The sequence below is a fragment of the Tachyglossus aculeatus genome, chromosome 5 (genome assembly GCF_015852505.1).
Source record: "Tachyglossus aculeatus isolate mTacAcu1 chromosome 5, mTacAcu1.pri, whole genome shotgun sequence".
In the NCBI taxonomy this organism is placed as follows: Eukaryota; Metazoa; Chordata; class Mammalia; order Monotremata; family Tachyglossidae; genus Tachyglossus; species Tachyglossus aculeatus.
Window position 1 is genome coordinate 92828282 of NC_052070.1, and position 19297 is coordinate 92847578.

At 39.1% G+C, this 19297-nt stretch overlaps 1 pseudogene; it reads left to right on the top strand.

Annotated features, from left to right (window-relative positions):
* LOC119928837 overlaps window positions 1-19297 on the top strand; it is a 76214-nt pseudogene that overhangs the window by 5251 nt on the left and 51666 nt on the right.

The following is a 19297-nucleotide window of genomic DNA, read 5'->3' on the forward strand; positions in this document are numbered from 1 at the left end:
TGATAGGTAAACCTCAGGTAATAATCTAAAACTGAGTGTAAATAACTGACTCTAGGCTGACACTTCATGTTTTTTTCTTACCTTGAACTAGCTATTAGTCTTAGCATTAACTTTAGCATTCCCTCTAGACTGTAAGCTCCTTGTGGGCAGAAATAGTTTCTACTAACTCTATTTATTATGCTTGCCCAAATTTTTGGTACAGTGCTCTGTACACAGTAAATGCTCAATAAATAAATATCACTGATTGACTGATAGATTGATAAATTGAAGCACCTTTCTATTCATAGAGGTCAGAGCAGAAAAAGTGAGTTACTCCACTGCCCCTTTACCTTGGCTTGTTTTAGCTGTCATCTAGCTCAGAAATGATGGCAAGAATCAAAAGCAGAGGTGGACAATTATCAAAGGCACCAATGTCTTAAAGAATATTGTTTTTCACATTTCATCCTAACACTGTTAGTTCTATTGTTCAGTTTGAAGAACTTCCACAGATCAAATCTTGGTATCCCTCTGGAGAAAAGGAGTGAAAGTAATATTTAATCTTACTGTTATCCAATGGCATGACAAATTAGCAAGCCAAAAATTGTGAACTCTCCCTCAATGTATGGTAAATAAACAAATATGCCTCTTTATCAGTAGGGTATGGACTTTCACCAGTGCAAAATCTCCTAATAAATCCCCGGCCTGTTCTGCATCATCTATACATTTGGATCTGTGACCTCAGGGCATCTGATATTTACCCCACCCTCATCCCCACAGTACTTATGTACCTATCTTTAAATTAAATACTACAAATCATCCATTTATATTAATATCTGTCTACCCCTCTAGACTAGAAGAAGCAGCATGGTATAGTGGATAGAGCACAGGCCTGGGAGTCAGGTCATGGATTCTAATCCCCACTCCAGCACTTGTCTGCTGTGTGACCTTGGGCAAGTCACTTCATTTATCTGGGCCTCAGTTACCCCATCTGTAAAATGGGGATTGAGAATATGAGCCCCATGTGAGGCAAGGCCTGTTCCCAATCCAATTTGTTTGCATCCACCTCAGCGCTTATTATAGTGCCTGGCACAGGGTAAGTGCTTAACAAATATCACTATTATTATTATTATTATTATTACTATTATTATTTTATTATTAGCAGGGAACATGTCTGCCAATTCTGTTGTACTCTCCCAAGCATTTAGTATAGTGCTCTGCACATAGTACTGCATAAATATCATTGATTGATTGACTGATTGACAAGTGTGCATTTGAAAAACAATCCAACTAAAGCATCATAATGAGGCTCATTTACAATTATTTGGCTAAACCCTTTCCAAGAATGTAGTCTTGTGACAAGATGTGTGAATACATATGAGATGAAGATTTATTTAAGATTATTGGTCCAGCTATATTTTCTGAAGGTATTATAAGTCTACAGATGTATAATAATTTACTTGAGAATATTGTGCCTTGGTCTTAATTTTAAAGATCCTGAAACATTCTTTATGCAAATTTGATTTAAGAAAATATTTAGGTTAAGTCTACAGTTGTAAAATGAAGAAGGGAGTTAAGACAATTTTACATATAACATAGGAGTTGTTTGGACCTAAGTACTTTGAATATTTCAAGAAAAAAGGTTTTGGCTTGAATCATCAAGATTCCCCAAATTATCCACTTAACTTTGCAATATGGACCTGACCTTAGTATTCTTTTCTTCAACAAAAAAGTAGCTAAAGACTTCCTTGCTGAATGCTAAATTCTTCTTTTTTTTCAACTTTGCTTCTCTCTTCCTCCATTTTGAAAGTCAATATTTGTGACAGATTTAGTGCAGTGCTCTGCACACAGTAAGCGCTCAATAAATACGACTGAATGAATATAAAAATGCTGCTCTTTATTCAAGTGTGTGCGTGTGTTTCTCTTGATTGCTTACACAATTTAGTAACATTTAGAACAGTGTGTGGAATCAAAGCTTTTTTCTCCCTCTTTAGATCTGGGTCTTTAACAATGCTTCCTACTTTGGGACTTGGGGAGTTCCTGGCCGGTTGCAAGGGTTCTCTGCCTCTCTCACTCCAGGGAGTTTTGAAATGTCAAAATCTTCTGTCATCTCAATTGTCAAATTCAATCCTACAACCAACATGAAAACTGGGAGATGTGCTACTGCTTATTGCCATGAAAGCCCAAATACATTCACTCTCCATAAAAGCATATACCCAATTAAAGGCCTCTTTGCCCAGTCTGATCATTTTCAGACATAAGTATTGATTAATTCACCTATGGGTACTGCATAGAAACATCCCTTAATGAGAATTATAGCAACCTCTGAACTCTGCTCTTTAACCTTGTAATACACTCTCTCAATTTTCTTTTAAGTGGTCTATGGTGCATCGGCCGAGATGGAAAGACACTCTGTTTCTTTAGTGTCAACACCAGAATGAACAAAGGAAATGTTCAAATCTTCGCTGTAATTTGGAGTGGTGAATAAAAAGGTCACTTAAAGAGAGCTTGTTTGACAAGACTATTTTAATGAGGAAAGGATTGTTGGGGTACACATGATTTTAGAATGGCTCAAGCAGGTAGAAGACACACAACCAACTAAACCAAACCTAAATTGAGCTCCTGTTTTTGCAATTCTTTCAGGAATGTTATATTGCAGTATTGCTGAATTTGAATTTATTTCACATCTCTCCCCAACTCAAATAGTCCCCAATAATGGTAAAAGTAAACTTTAATTTTAGTCTGTTCAGAAACATGAATATGTAGCACTACATTTCTACTCTTGTCTTAGCTTGACAATTAAGTCAGTACATCACTCCAGTACAGTCTGCACTTGCACTCATCCGTCTTTCAAGTTTGTCATTTGATACACAGCACTTTGCTGACACAGGTTACTATGATGCCCCTTATGAAACAGATTACAAATTTTGTTCAGAGTGTATACATGATTCTTCCAAGATAAATGCACACAAGAGAAAATCCTAACAGCTTTTAATTTCCATGCTTTACAGTTTTATTGTTGTAAATGCAACTGTTTATAGAACTAATGACCCAGGCTGGCTCTGTTGAGTCAATTACACCAGTAGGTACTTGGATCAGATACTTTGCCTATGTTCCATTTTCACTGTTTAGATGCCTGATATTTGACTAAATTGAATTGCCCCACAGTGCCTTGGCACTTTCTGTACATTGCATTTTAAAGCACTTTATGGAACCATGAAAAACACACACACACACACGCATGCACACACATATACACACAATGTAGTCCAGCGATTGTATGCAAGCAGATGTGATGACCGCTCCACGTTGAACAATATTCATCTAGGGCTGGGCTTGTTATATAGATTCTCATCTCATCTATGGTAGCGCAAAATGAGTAGACATTTTGGCAAGGGGACAAAGTACATTTATTTCTTTACCTCAAATACTGAGCTTAGGTTTTAGTTGGTTTTCTGGAGGGGAGGGCAGGATTGTGTGAGGAGAGGGACAAGAGATTCAGTGACTTTTAGTGCTCATGAAAGTGAAAGAATAATAGTACCATCTGGTCTCTGGCATAGTGCAGGCAGATGCTGTGTGTGTGAGCTTCCCCCACATATATATATATGCCAATGTACTTCTAGCATGACCCAAAACCAACCCTGCAATTCCAGTAATGAGGCACCCATTGTGCAGAGACCATCAATTGTTCTCATTTATGCTAAATTGTGAGATGGTGTATAATGCGTAGAACCATCCACTAGGTGTAGCCTATAGCCCTCAAACTCATTTCATCTGTGACCTCTGAGCCAGTTTGTTTTCAGAGACTTAGTGTGAGTCGAGCCAATCAGCTTCATTTTGGTGAAATCTACATCCCTCTCAGAAAAGAAAGTGAGCTACGGCCCCTAAACCTCCCACCCAAGGAGGGCTTGGGTTAGCGTCTTTCCCTTGCAAACAGTAGCAGCGAACAGTCTGATCTGATGTTAGTGGAAAAGAACCATTCCAATAGTGGATTTAAAAAGAAGGCTGAAGGCAGATCAAAGCACGCATTGCAAACTTAGATGTTTCATTAACATTGCAAAAAATATTAGTGCTCTTCATTCCCCCTGAAATATGTGTGAATTTCCAACAGAGTATCTAAAACCCAAGCTAAGATTTCACTGCAGTATTCGTTCATTCGTATTTACTGAGGGCTTACTGTGTGCAGAGTACACAGTACTCCCCCTCCCTCCAGGCTCGCATCTCCTCCTGCCTTCAGGACATCTCCATCTGGATGTCTGCCCGGCACCTAAAGCTCAACATGTCGAAGACTGAGCTCCTTGTCTTCCCTCCCAAACCTTGTCCTCTCCCTGACTTTCCCATCTCTGTTGACGGCACTACCATCCTTCCCGTCTCACAAGCCCGCAAACTTGGTGTCATCCTCGACTCCGCTCTCTCATTCACCCCTCACATCCAAGCCGTCACCAAAACCTGCCGGTCTCAGCTCCGCAACATTGCCAAGATCCGCCCTTTCCTCTCCATCCAAACTGCTACCCTGCTCATTCAAGCTCTCATCCTATCCCGTCTGGACTACTGCACCAGCCTTCTCTCTGATCTCCCATCCTCGTGTATCTCTCCACTTCAATCCATACTTCATGCTGCTGCCCGGATTATCTTTGTCCAGAAACGCTCTGGGCATATTACTCCCTTCCTCAAAAATCTCCAGTGGCTACCAATCAATCTGCGCATCAGGCAGAAACTCCTCACCCTGGGCTTCAAGGCTCTCCATCACCTCGCCACCTCCTACCTCACCTCCCTTCTCTCCTTCTACTGCCCAGCCTGCAACCTCCGCTCCTCCACCGCTAATCTCCTCACTGTACCTCGTTCTCGCCTGTCCCGCCATCGACCCCCGGCCCACGTCATCCCCCGGGCCTGGAATGCCCTCCCTCTGCCCCTCTGCCAAGCTAGCTCTCTTCCTCCCTTCAAGGCCCTGCTGAGAGCTCACCTCCTCCAGGAGGCCTTCCCAGACTGAGCCCCTTCCTTCCTCTCCCCCTCGTCCCCCTCTCCATCCCCCCATTTTACCTCCTTCCCTTCCCCACAGCACCTGTATATATGTATATATGGTTGTACATATTTATTACTCTATTTATTTATTTATTTATTTTACTTGTACATTTCTATCCTATTTATTTTATTTTGTTGGTATGTTTGGTTCTGTTCTCTGTCTCCCCCTTTTAGACTGTGAGCCCACTGTTGGGTAGGGATTGTCTCTATGTGTTGCCAATTTGTACTTCCCAAGCGCTTAGTACAGTGCTCTGCACATAGTAAGCACTCAATAAATACGATTGATTGATTGATTGATTGCAGAGCACACTTGGGAGAGTACAATACAACAATTGACACATTGCCTGCCCCCAATGAGTTTACAGTCAGTATGCATCGTCAACATTAAAAATATCTCATTCTTTTAATAAAATGCCTGAAACATGTGGATGGATACTTCATGGGAACAGAATAACCCCAGTAGTATGGCTTAGTGGCAAGAGCATGGGTTTGGGAGTCAGAGGTCATGGGTTCTAATCCTTGGTCTGCCACTTGTCAGCTGTGAGACTTTGAGCAAGTCACTTCGCTTCTCTATGCCTCAGTTCCCTCATCTGTAAAATGGGATTATGATTACCTTGTATTTACCCCAGCACTTAGAACAGTGCTTGGCACAGAGTAAGTGCTTAACAAATACCATCATCATCAATAAGAAAGCAATCATTCAGTAGTATTTATAGAGTGCCTACTGTGTGCCAAACACTGTACTAAGTGCCCGGGAGAGTACTGTTAAGTAAAAAACCTGATTCCCCCAACCTCAAGGAACTTATAACTGTACATGATAATGAATTCTTTGAGTTAAAAACCATAAAATAATAAAGTCAGACCTCAAGAGATCAACTACTCCAGCCTCCTGCCTCCATAAAAGTAGTTGTGTTTGCCTTTCTCAAAATTCCCCAAGGAAGAGAACTGCATGACCTCCCTTGAAAACGTATTTCAGCAAAACTCCTCAAAGCTCTCCATCACCTTGCCCGCTCCTACCTCACCTCCCTTCTCTTCTTCTACAACCCAGCCCACACATTCCACTCCTCTGGTGCTAACCTTCTCAATGTGCCTCGTTTTTGCCTGCCCCGCCATCAACCCCTGGCCCACATCCTACCTCTGGCTTGGAATGCCCTCCCTCCGCACATCCGCCAAACTAGCACACTTCCCCCCTTCAAAGCCCTACTGAAAGCTCAACTCCTCCAGCAGGCCTTCTCAGACTAAGCCCCGCTTTTCCTCTGCTCCTCCTCACCTCCCTATCGCCCAGACTCCCTCCCTCTGCTCCACCACCCTCCCTGCCTCATACCACTTGTATATATATGTGCATATTTATTATTCTATTTACTTTATTAATGATGTGCATATATCTATAATTCTATTTATTCATATTGATGTTATTGATGCCTGTATACTTGTTTTGTTTTGCTTTGCTGTCTGTCTCCCCTCTTCCAGACTGTGAGCCTGTTGTTAGGTAGGGATCGTCTCTATTTGCTGCTGAATTGTACTTTCCACTTGCTTAGTACAGTGCTCTGCACACAGTAAGCACTCAATAAATATGATCGAATGAATGAATTAATGAATTTCAGGACTTTCTACTTCACTTGTAGATATACAGTGGGGAAAGTGCATATTGTGATGCTTGATCCTTGATTTTTAACTCTTACTTCAATAACTAATGTACCAGTTGTCATAACTGTTTCATGACAGCTGTGGATAACTAGGTCATTAATGTAAATGAACAAGATATCACTGACTAATTCTGTAAGGTGGCTTTATGTCATCATTTATCTGGCACTCTTCATTATCATTTTGACTATTTAAGTGAGTAAAATTTTGATTATTAAAAATATGACTAACAAGGAAGAAAGTAGAATGTCCTTATTAATCTCCCCTTCCCCCCCGACCTCACCCCATCTCCCAGTAAAAATAACTGGAATATTCTTATCAACTTCCCTCCTTGCTTCAGATCCAAGGTTCCTTGTGAACTTTAGTTTCTCTAGTTCCTTTAACCTCTTACTTAAAACCATGGCAGTGCTATCCGAGGTTTAACCAGCCAAGAAGAGCAGACTCATTTAAATCTGTCTTTTCCAGCTCTTTTTGATATTTATTCTCCTAGACTGTAAACCATATAGGAGGTGTGGAAAATACTACGAATCTTGTATCTACTGCAATGCTTCTCTCAGTGCTTTCATACATAGCAGGTGATTAATAAATGGCATGATTATTAACTTACACCATCCCTCCCCACACAGGGCTTATAGACTGTAATATATTTTGGGTTGTATTTGAAATTCACTTCAATGCAGCTAAATCCCCCATTTTTTAATTTTCTGACAGTTCAACAGTTGTGGGGTTTATTTTTAAAAAATGTCATATTTCTCCCAGTCCTCACAATTTGAATCACCCTGTTGAGAGCAGCAATGGGCACTGGGGAAGGTAGAAAAAGTGAAATTGCAAGGAAGTGTGGAGATTATTCCGAGTTTCGTTAGGCTATAATACCCTGAACAATGTCTTCACAATTTTCAAAGTTATCTCATTTTTACTTTAAAATATGTAATAGAAATATTTGACAATTAAACCAATAATTTTCTTTGACAATCTTAAAATTCTTCCTTTCAGCTTGAGAGATAGGCAGAGAAAAGGAAGTAGTGGCCTGTTTAATAGATGGTAAATTATATCTTTCTATGGTTCATGGTAAATAACAGAATTGGATTAGAAAATGTAGGCTAAAATAGCTAATGAGTATAGATATTAGAAAGATGAAATAATTTGTTAAAATTAAAGGAATTGGGTAGAAATTTAGAATAAAGAGGAAATGTCATCGGATAACTAATGAGGGTTATAGAGTATAATGCAACACTTTGACTGAAATCCTGAAACGTTCCAACTCATAAGACCCCGAGAGGCAAAGGTAGAATTGGGGGAAGGAATAGTGTCATGGGAACTGAAAAATATTTTGTAATAAATCCCATCCCGAGGACAGGGTGTAGATCACATTCGAGTAGTGGGGTCACCTGTGGGATCACAGCTGGGTTGCCATACAAAGCCAGGTCCCTTGATATTTCTTCTCTACAAGTGGTTGCCACTTCTTCACTATGATCACTTACGATATTTTCTACTTTAAACCATAAGATTCAGTATCAGTCCAAAGAGACTGGAAATGACAGGTTGAGGAAAACTACTATTTTGATATCTCACATGCACTCTTATGCTCCTATTGGGATACAAGGTGAGTAAATTGCCTCTTTCAAGGAACCAAGATATTATTTGGCATATTATCTCTTCCAGAACATTATATGGTGCCCTGTACACTGGGCAAGATCATTTATCTCTCGCAACTTAGCAATATGTTCCCAGAAGTTATTTCACTCACCTGGTTCACTATTTGGATGATCCAAGACAGAACATTTTGGGGGGAGCTAGATATAATGCAAGAGAGAGTAGAAGCCAAGGTAAAGAATAAGATATCTTGTGAAAATGCAAAGCATTGATGATCAGCGCATAGAACAGTGCTTTGAACATAGTGAGCGCCTAACAAATGCCATCATTATTATTATTATATTAGGGAAAAAAGTAATGCCTTCTTTTTGCTTATTTTAAGGACAGTCTCTTTTTCAAGAGTAGAGTAGGATTTACATTTGCACTAGGACAACTATGGTGAAAAAATGTAAAATAACAGGGGGCGTTTCTAAGTTTTATTATACATTTGTAAGAATAAGCTGCACAGAACATCCATGGACATGATAATTAACTAAGAAAGGGATTTTATTTAAAAACTAGGATTTCACATTTGGCTCATTCTACACAAAACTGACCAAATACATTTCCAGGAATATGTCAATTAAAATGTTGCCCTTTGAGGAAGGGGAGAGTAACATGAATTCCAGGCTATTAGACACTGGGAAAAAAATCAGAATGCTGACTTCCAGCTGGCATGGTAAAGGAGGTTATAATTTACAAAAGAAAAAAAATGGAATTAGGCAGTAGTTCAGTGTAGGCAAGCTGCTACTGGCCCTCTACTACACATTAATGTATCCCAATCAGCTGTTCTATATTTGTAGCAGTTAGGGTTGGTGTCATCTCTCAAAAAAAGGTGCCTCATCAGGTGAATTATTAATTACTGCAGCCTTATCAGTCTTATGGATACTAATTGTAGTCATTTCAAAACAATGATAAAACCTAAGTTCAGTATATGATATGGAAATAGTTCTAAGTGTGCATTAATGCATAAAATAATGCACCATATTAAATCCTAAAATTGGGATCATAGGGAACAAGAACATGGTAGGGCCAGACACAGAATCAAGTTTGGGCATTTGGATTTAATGATTTAAATTTGCACTTCTTTTACTTTAATTTTCATCAATCCAATTGAGACAGGATTTTGAATAAAATTGTTTTGAGGGTAAGTCTTCTTAACCCATTAAGAATTCTTACTTTGAAGGTGTTTTTTAGCTGTTTGGGTTAAAATGGCACTTACCCTTCCCACCTCTACCTTTTTAACCTTACCATCTGTTGGCAGGATTTTTAAGAGTATTTCATTTGGAATTTGAATTCTACTCACCCACATTGCAAATTTCCATTTTATTTTATAGGCAAGAATAAAAGTTAAATTCCACATTAGCCTCTGCTACCATTAATTCAATTGGAGCTTAACTGTAACAAAGCATCTGGCCAGCCTGAAGAGACTACAGTAGCATCTTACTTCAAAATTCCTCTATTACAGAGGAATTAAATCCTTGCTGTAGATTTCACTGATGAAAGTCTTTCCACAAAATCGTCACCATTCTTAACATTCTGTTTTATGTAATACTGCATAATCTCAGTTCCACCACTTGTCTGCTGTGTCACCTCAAGCAAGTCATTTCACTTCTCCGTGCGTCAGTTACTTCATCTGTAAAATGGGGAATAAGACTGTGAGCCCTATGCAGAACAGGGACTGTGCCCAAACCAATTTCCTTGCATCCACCCTAGCACTTAGTATAGTGCCTGGCACAAAGGAAGCACTTAACAAATGCCATAATTATTATTATTATTATAAGACCTCTTTCCACTGTATATATTAATTCAGAAAAAAACTACAAAAGCTCAGTTGAGGAAACAGAAACTCTGGAAGGCTGAAGAACCTGATATTTCACTGTGTCAATAAGAAACTCTAAATTGGATCAATTGCAAAATTATATGATTTCTTTCTACATCTACATTTATAGCACCATATTTTTTTAATCAAAATGCCTTTGTCTTCTAAATATGTCATATTCTTTTTTTTCCTCTTTCCTTTCATCTGGTGGCAGCTGTTTCCTCTGACCTCTTACATCTAAAACTGCTGGGCTGTGCAGTTCCAGAATACCTCATGGGGCTTCTGTAGAAATTGTGATGTCTGCTATCTCAAAGAAACCCTGGTTTGTCAATAGATCACGTATAATGATAATAGTTGGGAGCTTACATGCACTGATCATCTTGATTCTAAATTCAGAAGACAATTGAAGATACAATTTTTTTTGGTCATAAGTGTTGTATAATGTCAATTCCATTCACAACCCAACTAGCTACACTTTTTCTTCAGCACCACTTTTCTCAGTCCTGAAACTTGGTTCATTTATTGTCTGTGAAGATTGCTTTGCAATGGGGACCATTTGTGTTTATGGATGCTGTGGAAGAGAAGAGCTAGCCCTTCTTTGAAGAAGAGTCCTGAATTGGAACAGTATACTAGTAAAGTGGCAGGATGCTTATTGTGCAGGTGCTGGACTCAGAAATGCCTCCAAGCAGCATAACAGGGTCAAACTCCAGTGTATATGAGATGAGCTCTTCTCTGTAACAAGATAAGGTAGCCAAACTGTATCGTTTAAGGCACATTTTATTTTTGTTTCAGCTGCCCTCTCACCTCACCGATGTCACCATCGGCTCCAGTCCCAAATGACTTCCCAAAAAGTATGGGAGGTCTCTGTTAGCTTCCTTTCCCTGACTTATAGCAGCTTTAATGCCTCAAACGGGGTGGGGGGGGGGGAGAGAGAGAGAGAGAGAGGATGAAAAATCAGGGCTAGCCTGCATTCCTGAGCATTATTCACCTCTTCATTATGTAAAGTGAGTTTATTTGGCTTGAGGCATTTTAGAACATTATTGTTACTACTGACTCAAAGAGTAAAAAGAGGAAACATTTGATTAATAACATTAATTGCAAGGAGTTTCTGAGCTTATATTTTCATTCAACTCTTTCAATGATTAAATCCATTCTTTCTTCCTTTCAAAATTTTAGGCATACTATAGATTAATTCTTCAAATACTTTCCCACTAGCACTGCTAGTCCTCATCTCTAGAAATCTTCCCTGAATTAGTACTATTTCAAGCTTTTCAGAATGGAAGCCAATTGCTCATTTTAACCACCTTGACCAAACTGATAAAAACAAAAAATGAAAAAAAAGTGAAAAAGATTTGCACGAATATGGTTTGGAAAATATCATGGAAAAGAAGGTCATTCAAATGTACATCTAGGGCTGGGGGTATGGGAGAGGGGAGAGGGGTGGAGAAAGATTCCCAAAGGCATTTTTTGGTTTTTATCCCAAATTCATGGCTCCTTTTATAGTGGGTTTTTGTGCTTGTTCATTCATCAAAAGAATAGATCAATTCAATCTAGTTTTAATTTCAGATATCTGAGGAACAGGAATAACTAAGTGAGCTTATGGGGATTTGAGGATTTTGACCAGAAGACTAGGTGATTATTGTAGGTGGTCTCTTATGATAATAAACCAGACAAAAACACCAAATTGTACATCTTGGCCTTCCCATATTTCTCTGTAAAACTCTATTACTATATCCTCAAAGGGTTAATGGTACTCTTGGCCTGGGGACAATTCATTCTACTGCTAAATGCAATGACAAATAACCATTATTCTTTCCAACTGCACTGATAATCGGGACAGCTTAAACATTTTCGCCAGTATAAGTGAAACCATTAATCCTCTTGGATTTCACGATAAGTGGTGACTGTGAAATAATGACTGTGTCATTGCAGGGAAGAAAAAATGTTAACAATTAAAACAAGTTAGCCATTATCTTACAGAGTACTGAATCGCTTTCACATTTCATTAGCAATATTGTAAGTGATATGTACCTTATTAAAAAGCTCTTATTATCCAAGAAACCTAATTAGTCAAAATCTTTCAGTCACTGGTTTAATTTTGTAATGATGTAAATGCAATGGTGGGAACTCTGATGTGGATAAAGTATCTGTTTGTCCAAATGAAAGACTGGCAATATATAATTCTAGTCTCTGTAACATACTTAGTGATGTCCAAGGGAGAAACACCTCTGGTTTGCCTTGGAGCAAAAGGATTTTTGAAGCATTCCACCTGGACATCACTAAAACAAAAATGTTTACCTTCTTCATTTACAATTTGTTTTTGCCAAACTTTAAGCACTTTGCCAAAATATGTAAAGTGCAGAAAAATGCAACTTTTTCCAGCAGGCTTAAGGGACATTTTTATTCTCCTCACATTCAAACCTGAAGCTTCCTATAAATGAAACTGATGAACTGACACCTGAGGCACATCTACACCTGGAAACCTAGGAGATGATGGCCCTTGATTGCTCCGTAGGAATGCCAAGGATCACAATTTGAAAGCCTTTAGCCTTTAAAGTCCACAGAAAAGGAAAAAATGTATATACTGCTTTAAAATATATACAATCTACTATACACCCTATGGAAAAATCACACATCCTCTCTCTTTAGAATGTATCATGCCTAAACTGGGCTCTGCCACTTGTCTGTTGAGTGACCTTGGGTAAGTTACTTAACTTCTCTGTGCTTCAATTACCTCACCTGTAAAATGGAGATTAAGACTGTGAGCCCCATGTGGGACCGGGACTGTGCCCAACCTGGTTATCTTGCATATCTGTCCCAATGCTTAGTACAGTGCATGGCTCATAGTAAGAGCTTAAGAAACACCATGTAAAAAAGCAAAAAGAAAAGATAACTAGATTGCCTATTGTATGTAACTGTTTAGTACAGTGCTCTGCACACAGTAAGTGCTCAATAAATTTGACTGAAGATGTGAATAAATATGTACTGGTTAAAGGCCAATGGTAAATTATTTGTCTTTAACATGTTCTCATCTACATTTATTATGTTCCCACATGAAATATCCCTTTGTGTAATCCCTACAATAATACTGGGGATACAAAATCAGTGATCAAGATTTGTGACCATGCATTCTGACACTTTCTCTAAGCGTTTTCTCCTGCCATTGTAAAGAATTTTAAAATGATCTCTTTCCCAAACCCTCATTTTTATCCTTACTTATTTTTCCTCTTCTACACCAGCCTTTGGTTCCTTCCAATAGTTCAGGTTATAAAGAATATTATATGTTTTCAAAGTCTTTGTTCAGAACTTCAGACCCTTCAGAAGTAAGGTGCTGTTTGAATTTAATTAGGAAATAAATGATCATTTTAAAAGTCTACGTTAACACTTCAAAAATACATTTTAAAGGGCAAATTTGAATCATTTTGTATGACATGGTATGTGATTCTCCACATTATCATCACAATTGCTCCTAATCAGAAGATGAACCTATTCAACTAGCAACTAAATCTAACTGATTGTAATAAAGGTACTTAGTTTTGGTAATCTAGCATCCCCAAATGCACATTCTCTTGGTATTGAAAAAAGCAAACTAGACTCTGTTGACAAAGAAAGCAAGGGGAATTGTCTCCAGGAGAAATACAATTGTGTGTTGGTTCATAGAGATTTTGACTATTCAAAATGTTGAGGTTCACCAGGGCAGTCTTTTTCTGGGGATACTTTCTTTAAATTTAAGTAGCATTGGAAACTCGGTGAATTTCGGGAAGTGTGCTAATGCCTCCCTCCCCTGAGTTTCTATCAAATATTCTTCTGGAAACATTTCCTCTTTAACTTTCCACTAATGCCTCACATCACGTCTGTGTGTCCCCGCTGCCGAGAAGACTGGCAGCAATTCATTTCAAATGTTACAATCTCTACTACTCTAGATCTGGCTCCAGGGGCTTCTGTTGGCTTCTGTTGGCTTCCCTAGGATTTGCATCGCTGCCGGACCTGGGGTGCAGAGATCACAGCAATCTAAAGCCCATGATATTCACCCTCAGCCCCACAGCACTTAGGTATAAATCTTTACCTCTGTCATTTCACTTTTCTGTAATTCATTTAATGTCTTCCTTACCCTCTAGTCTATAAGCTCCTTATAGACCAGGATTGTGTCATCTTTCAACCCTATTGTAATGTATTTTTCCAAGCACTTAGTATAGTACTCTTCATTCATTCAATCATATTTATTGAGTGCTTACTGTGTGCAGAGCACTGTACTAAGGGCTTGGGAAGTACAAGTCGGCAACACATAGAGATGGTCCCTACCCAACAATAGACTCACAGTCTAGAAGACACACAGTAAGTGCTCAATTAACACCACTGATTGATCCAACTCCCAATAACGTTCATTACCTGTGTAAATGTACAATACATGAGACAGTAGGATTTATACACTAAGTCCTTTTTTGTTTAAGAAATGATCTTGAGTAAAACTAATAGAAAGCAACCCCTTCTTGGGAACATCCTGGGAGAACCCTTTGAACCAGGGACACTTGATGCCATCCTTACCTTTGCCTTTCAAATTCACACATGGGTTGAAGTGACTTCACATTCTATTTCAAATGCATCTTTAGCAAATGCAAGATGAAAAACCAGTAGGTGTTAAACACATGAAGGGAAAAAAACTGCAAGGGGAAAACTGGTCAGGATTTCTGAGAAATGTCGGCTTGGCTTTTTTGCATAGCATCATTTGCAGGAGGCTTTTAAAATTAAGAAATAATTGCTCTTTTTGCTTATTTGATTACTTGCTTACCAAGCTATCAATTAGTCTGTGCTTCTTACAGCTCCTCACTCTGATGTTGAAAAGGAAACATCAAATCTATAGTCTTCTTGCCAAATCAGTGTCACTTTTCCTCTTGATAGAAGAGCTCTGTGTTCATATGCTACAATCACAGACAATACAGTGTCACTATAAGATTAGACAGGCCCACAAGTAGAAACAACAGAAAAAAATGCATGAACTAATCAACTCTAATGTACCAGGAGCACTGCACTAATAAACTTTAACCTACACTTTAAGCAGTTTTCATTTGGGTATTTTCAGCCCTACTGTAACCCTTTCATATTTGTAATATCCTTTATGCCAAAAGGAAAGATTCTCAAGGGTTTTTGGGGTTTTTTTTTTTTTTTTAGATCTGAACCTTATTCAATTCAATTTACTTTGGCCCTTCCAAGTTGCTAGGGGAAAGTAATATATATATATATATATATTTTCCCCTTTGGGCTGGACTGTTCTTAAACACAACCAGGGCTTCCTGAAAAAACTAACCACATCTCAGGCAAATGCTTCCAGGAGAGGAAATTTAAGTCTATTCCGTTGCGTGGCAAGTTGTCAACTGAAATGTTGCTTCAGGATGGGTCAGAGCAGTTGAAAGTCGGACCCTGGCTTTGTCAATGAGTCACAACTTCATCAGGCTCTGCCTCTAGCTATTATTCCTGCAGTGGCCATCTTGTAACTAAGGAAATGCTACTGGAAAACCTAGCCTGTCTTGTTCTATATAATCTCCAGTCCTCAGCCTGTGTCTGCAGGTGTTGCTCTGTATTGAATCTCCCTGGGGAATCCTCGGCTTCACAGCAAAAGCCAGCTGAAGTGAAAGTGATTTGATTTGGATCCTATTACAGGCACTTTACCTCTTCTATTTCCGTGATAATAGCAGATTGGAGTCGATTATTGTACCGGGAGGGAAGTTAATGTGATGTCGAGAAACACTGGTAAAACTGGCACAGGAAAAGGAGGATAATACAAAGTTGAGAGAAAAGTGAAAGGAATGAATGAATGAATGAAGTGAAAAGAGAATGTCCAGTATAGTGCTGAGTGGAGTTTTCCACAATGCTCCAGATGACTTCCCTTGTTTATTCTGGTTAAGGAAAAGAGAAGATGACCGTTTGGCTGAAATGAACCAAGGTTTCATGCCCTCGTAGAGCTCTGACCTATCTCTCCTTCACCTCCCCCTCCTTCAAGGGACATTTCTCTGAGCCAGAGGTGTTGCAAGCCCCAAAAGCTGATCAATTGCCTTGCTTTGTATTCTCAGGAGTCCAAAGTTTGCCAGCCTTAACTAATTCACCTCTGAGAGCCACACAAGCAAGCAAGAAATCTGAGCTGGGTTTAAAAGAAGCACTTTATGTTCTTTCACAAAAGAAAAGAAAAACATTGAAAATTTTCCAAGAACTCCTGCTAGGTAACAAAGTAGCATGTGCAGGGATGCCATTCAATCTCCTTCACTTGATGCCCAAGCCTTTTTGTTCAGCTTGAGATGGAAGTGATACTGGGTTAGAAAATCGTGTACATTGAACAAGGCACTACTAATAAGGTGTTCTGTTTGATTCTGGGTTTACTTAATATGGGTCAATTTATCATTAGAACTTTCACACACATTCATTTAAATATGATCCACTATTAAACAAATCCATTTATCTGGTTGTAGATTTGAATTCTCATTTTGGAGTACTGCTTTTTTTTTCTTGTTTGTTTTTGGTATTTGTTAAGCACCTACTACTATGTATCAGGCCCTTTGCTAAGCCCTGGCCAAGATGGAAGATAATCTGGTTGGACACAGTCCCTGATGGGGCTCACAGCCTAAATTGGAGGGAGGAGGATTTAATCCCCATTTTACAGATGAATTAACTGAGGCACAGATAAGTTAAATAACTTGTCCAAGGTCACACTGCAGACAAATGGCAGACCCAGGATCCCAGGTCCTCTGATTCCTAGGCCTGTGCTTATTCCACTAGGTCACACTGCTTCCCCACTTGCATTTCAGCTTTTGAGGAGTGCTTTTATGAATGACTTGGGCTGCACATATTAAGATTTGCATTCCTGGGAATTCTATATCTGTCTAGTCTACTTGTCTAGCTATAGTGATAAGAGAACAACTTACAAAAGCATTGCGCATTTTCAAATAGGCTTAAAATAGAAATGCATACTGACAAACACCGGTATTTGGTAAATGGTTGGAATATGAAATCTGCTGTAGTACAGTCCAACTACTAGTAATAGTAATAGTAGTTTTTAAGTGCTTACTGAGTGCAGAGCACTATAGTGAGTGCTGAGAGAGAATACACAGTTCCAACTCAAATGATGGGAAAGGAGATGGGAACTTAAAAAAAATGAAAATAGAAGTGTTAGGTGAAACGCCTTAGAAACGCAGCAGACCAGTAGCAATGGAAAAAATACTATTTCTGAATTAGGGCTAACGTTGTAGAAATCCATTTGCATTAGTAAGAGTAGCAGCACTGTTGGGTAGGGACTGTCTCTATATGTTGCCAATTTGTACTTCCCAAGCGCTTAGTACAGTGCTCTGCACACAGTAAACGCTCAATAAATACGATTGATGATGATGATGATGATGAGTAGTTGTAGTAGCAAGAGCATTTATTGAGTGACCACTTAGTGCAGAGCAATTATCCCACAGAACAGGATAATGAAGCAACATAGTCCCTGCCCACAAAGAACTTTCATTCCAAAGGAAATAAACATAAACATGTGTACAATAATAATAATAATAATAATGGCATTTATTAAGCACAAAGAGATCAAACATATATAAATTGAGATGTATATGTTTGGGTTAAGGAAGGTATAAATAATGTCATAATTGATATAGTTGGCTAAAGTGATGATAAGGTTCAGAGTAATAGGAAATAAATTGAGAAAAGTTTGATGGAGGAGGTACAATATAAGGAGGGATTTGAATGAGGGATTTAAATGGGAAGCAGCTTGGCTCAGTGGAAAGAGCTTGGGCTTGGGAGTCAGTGGTCATGAGTTCGAATCCCACCTCAGCCACTTATCAGCTGTGTGACCTTGGGCAAGCAACTTAACTTCTCTGTGCCTCAGTTACCTCATCTGTAAAATGGAGATGAAGACTGTGAGCCCCACATGGGACAATCTGATCACCTTGTGTCCCCCCCAGTGTTTATAACAGTGCTTTGCACATAGTAAGTGCTTAACAAATGCCATTATTATTATTATTAATGTGGGAGAGATGTAGTCAGTATGATGTGGAGAGGAAGGGAGTTCCAAGCCAGGGGAACAGTGTGAGTGAGGGAATGGAAGTGGGAGATCTGAGAATGAGATAGAGCTCTATGATTGGCTTGTGGGGAACAAAGGCAGTGAGTTGGGGAATAGTGAATCAAGAGAGTAGATAGGTAAGGTAGGAACAAACAGTGAAGAACTTTGATGCCAATTACCAGTTGTTTTCTTTTATGTGAAAAGACACAAATTTATGTGAAAAGGCCCACAAGGCCATGCTGCTCTGCACATAGTAGGCATTCAATAAATACTACTGATGATTGCTTGATTGCTTCTCCATAAGTCATTACCTCACAACACATTTCAATGCTACAGAAAGGAGAACAACAAAAGAGGAATTATGGAGGATAATTAGAGAGAAGTTTGGCCTAGTGGAGAGAACATGGGCCTAGGAGTCAGAAGGACCTGGATTCTAATCTTGATCCACTTGCCTGTTGTGTGACCTTGGGAAAATAATTTTGCTTCTTTGTGTCTAAGTCAATTTATCTGTAAAATGGAGATTAAGACTGAGTCCCATGTGGGACAGGGGCTGTGTCTAACCTGATTATCTTGTATCTACCCCAGCACTTAGACCAGTGTTTGGCACATAGTAACCACTTAACAAATACATTGAAAAAGGGAATAAATTAAAGTAGGCATGTTTTTGAATCATGCAAATGTAAACACAGAAATCCCATTCTCACAAGTTGTATGGGATTCAGTGGAGGATTTTAAGAAGAGAGATGGGTTGATGCTTCAGGAAGATGATCTTTAGTACAGATTGGAGGGCAGGGGAGGTTAGAAGCCAGGAGATCAGTGAAGAGGGCAATGCAATAGTCTGGCCATAGAAAGATCAGTGCTTCTACCAGGATGATAGCAGTTTTGAGGGAGAGGAAGGGGAGGATCATAAAGATATTGTGCAGGGGCTGGATGTGAAAGTTGAACTGTACATCAGCTGTAGATTCAAGGAGGACACCAAGATGTCGGCTTCTGAGACAGGGAAGATGGTGGGGTTATAGATTGAAATGGGAAAGTCAAGAATGTTGAAGTGGGGTTAGGGGGAAAATTGAGGAGTTTGGTTTTTGACAATGCTGACTTTACGATGCCAGCAGTTCATAATAATAATAATAATAATGACAATATTTGTTAAGCACTTA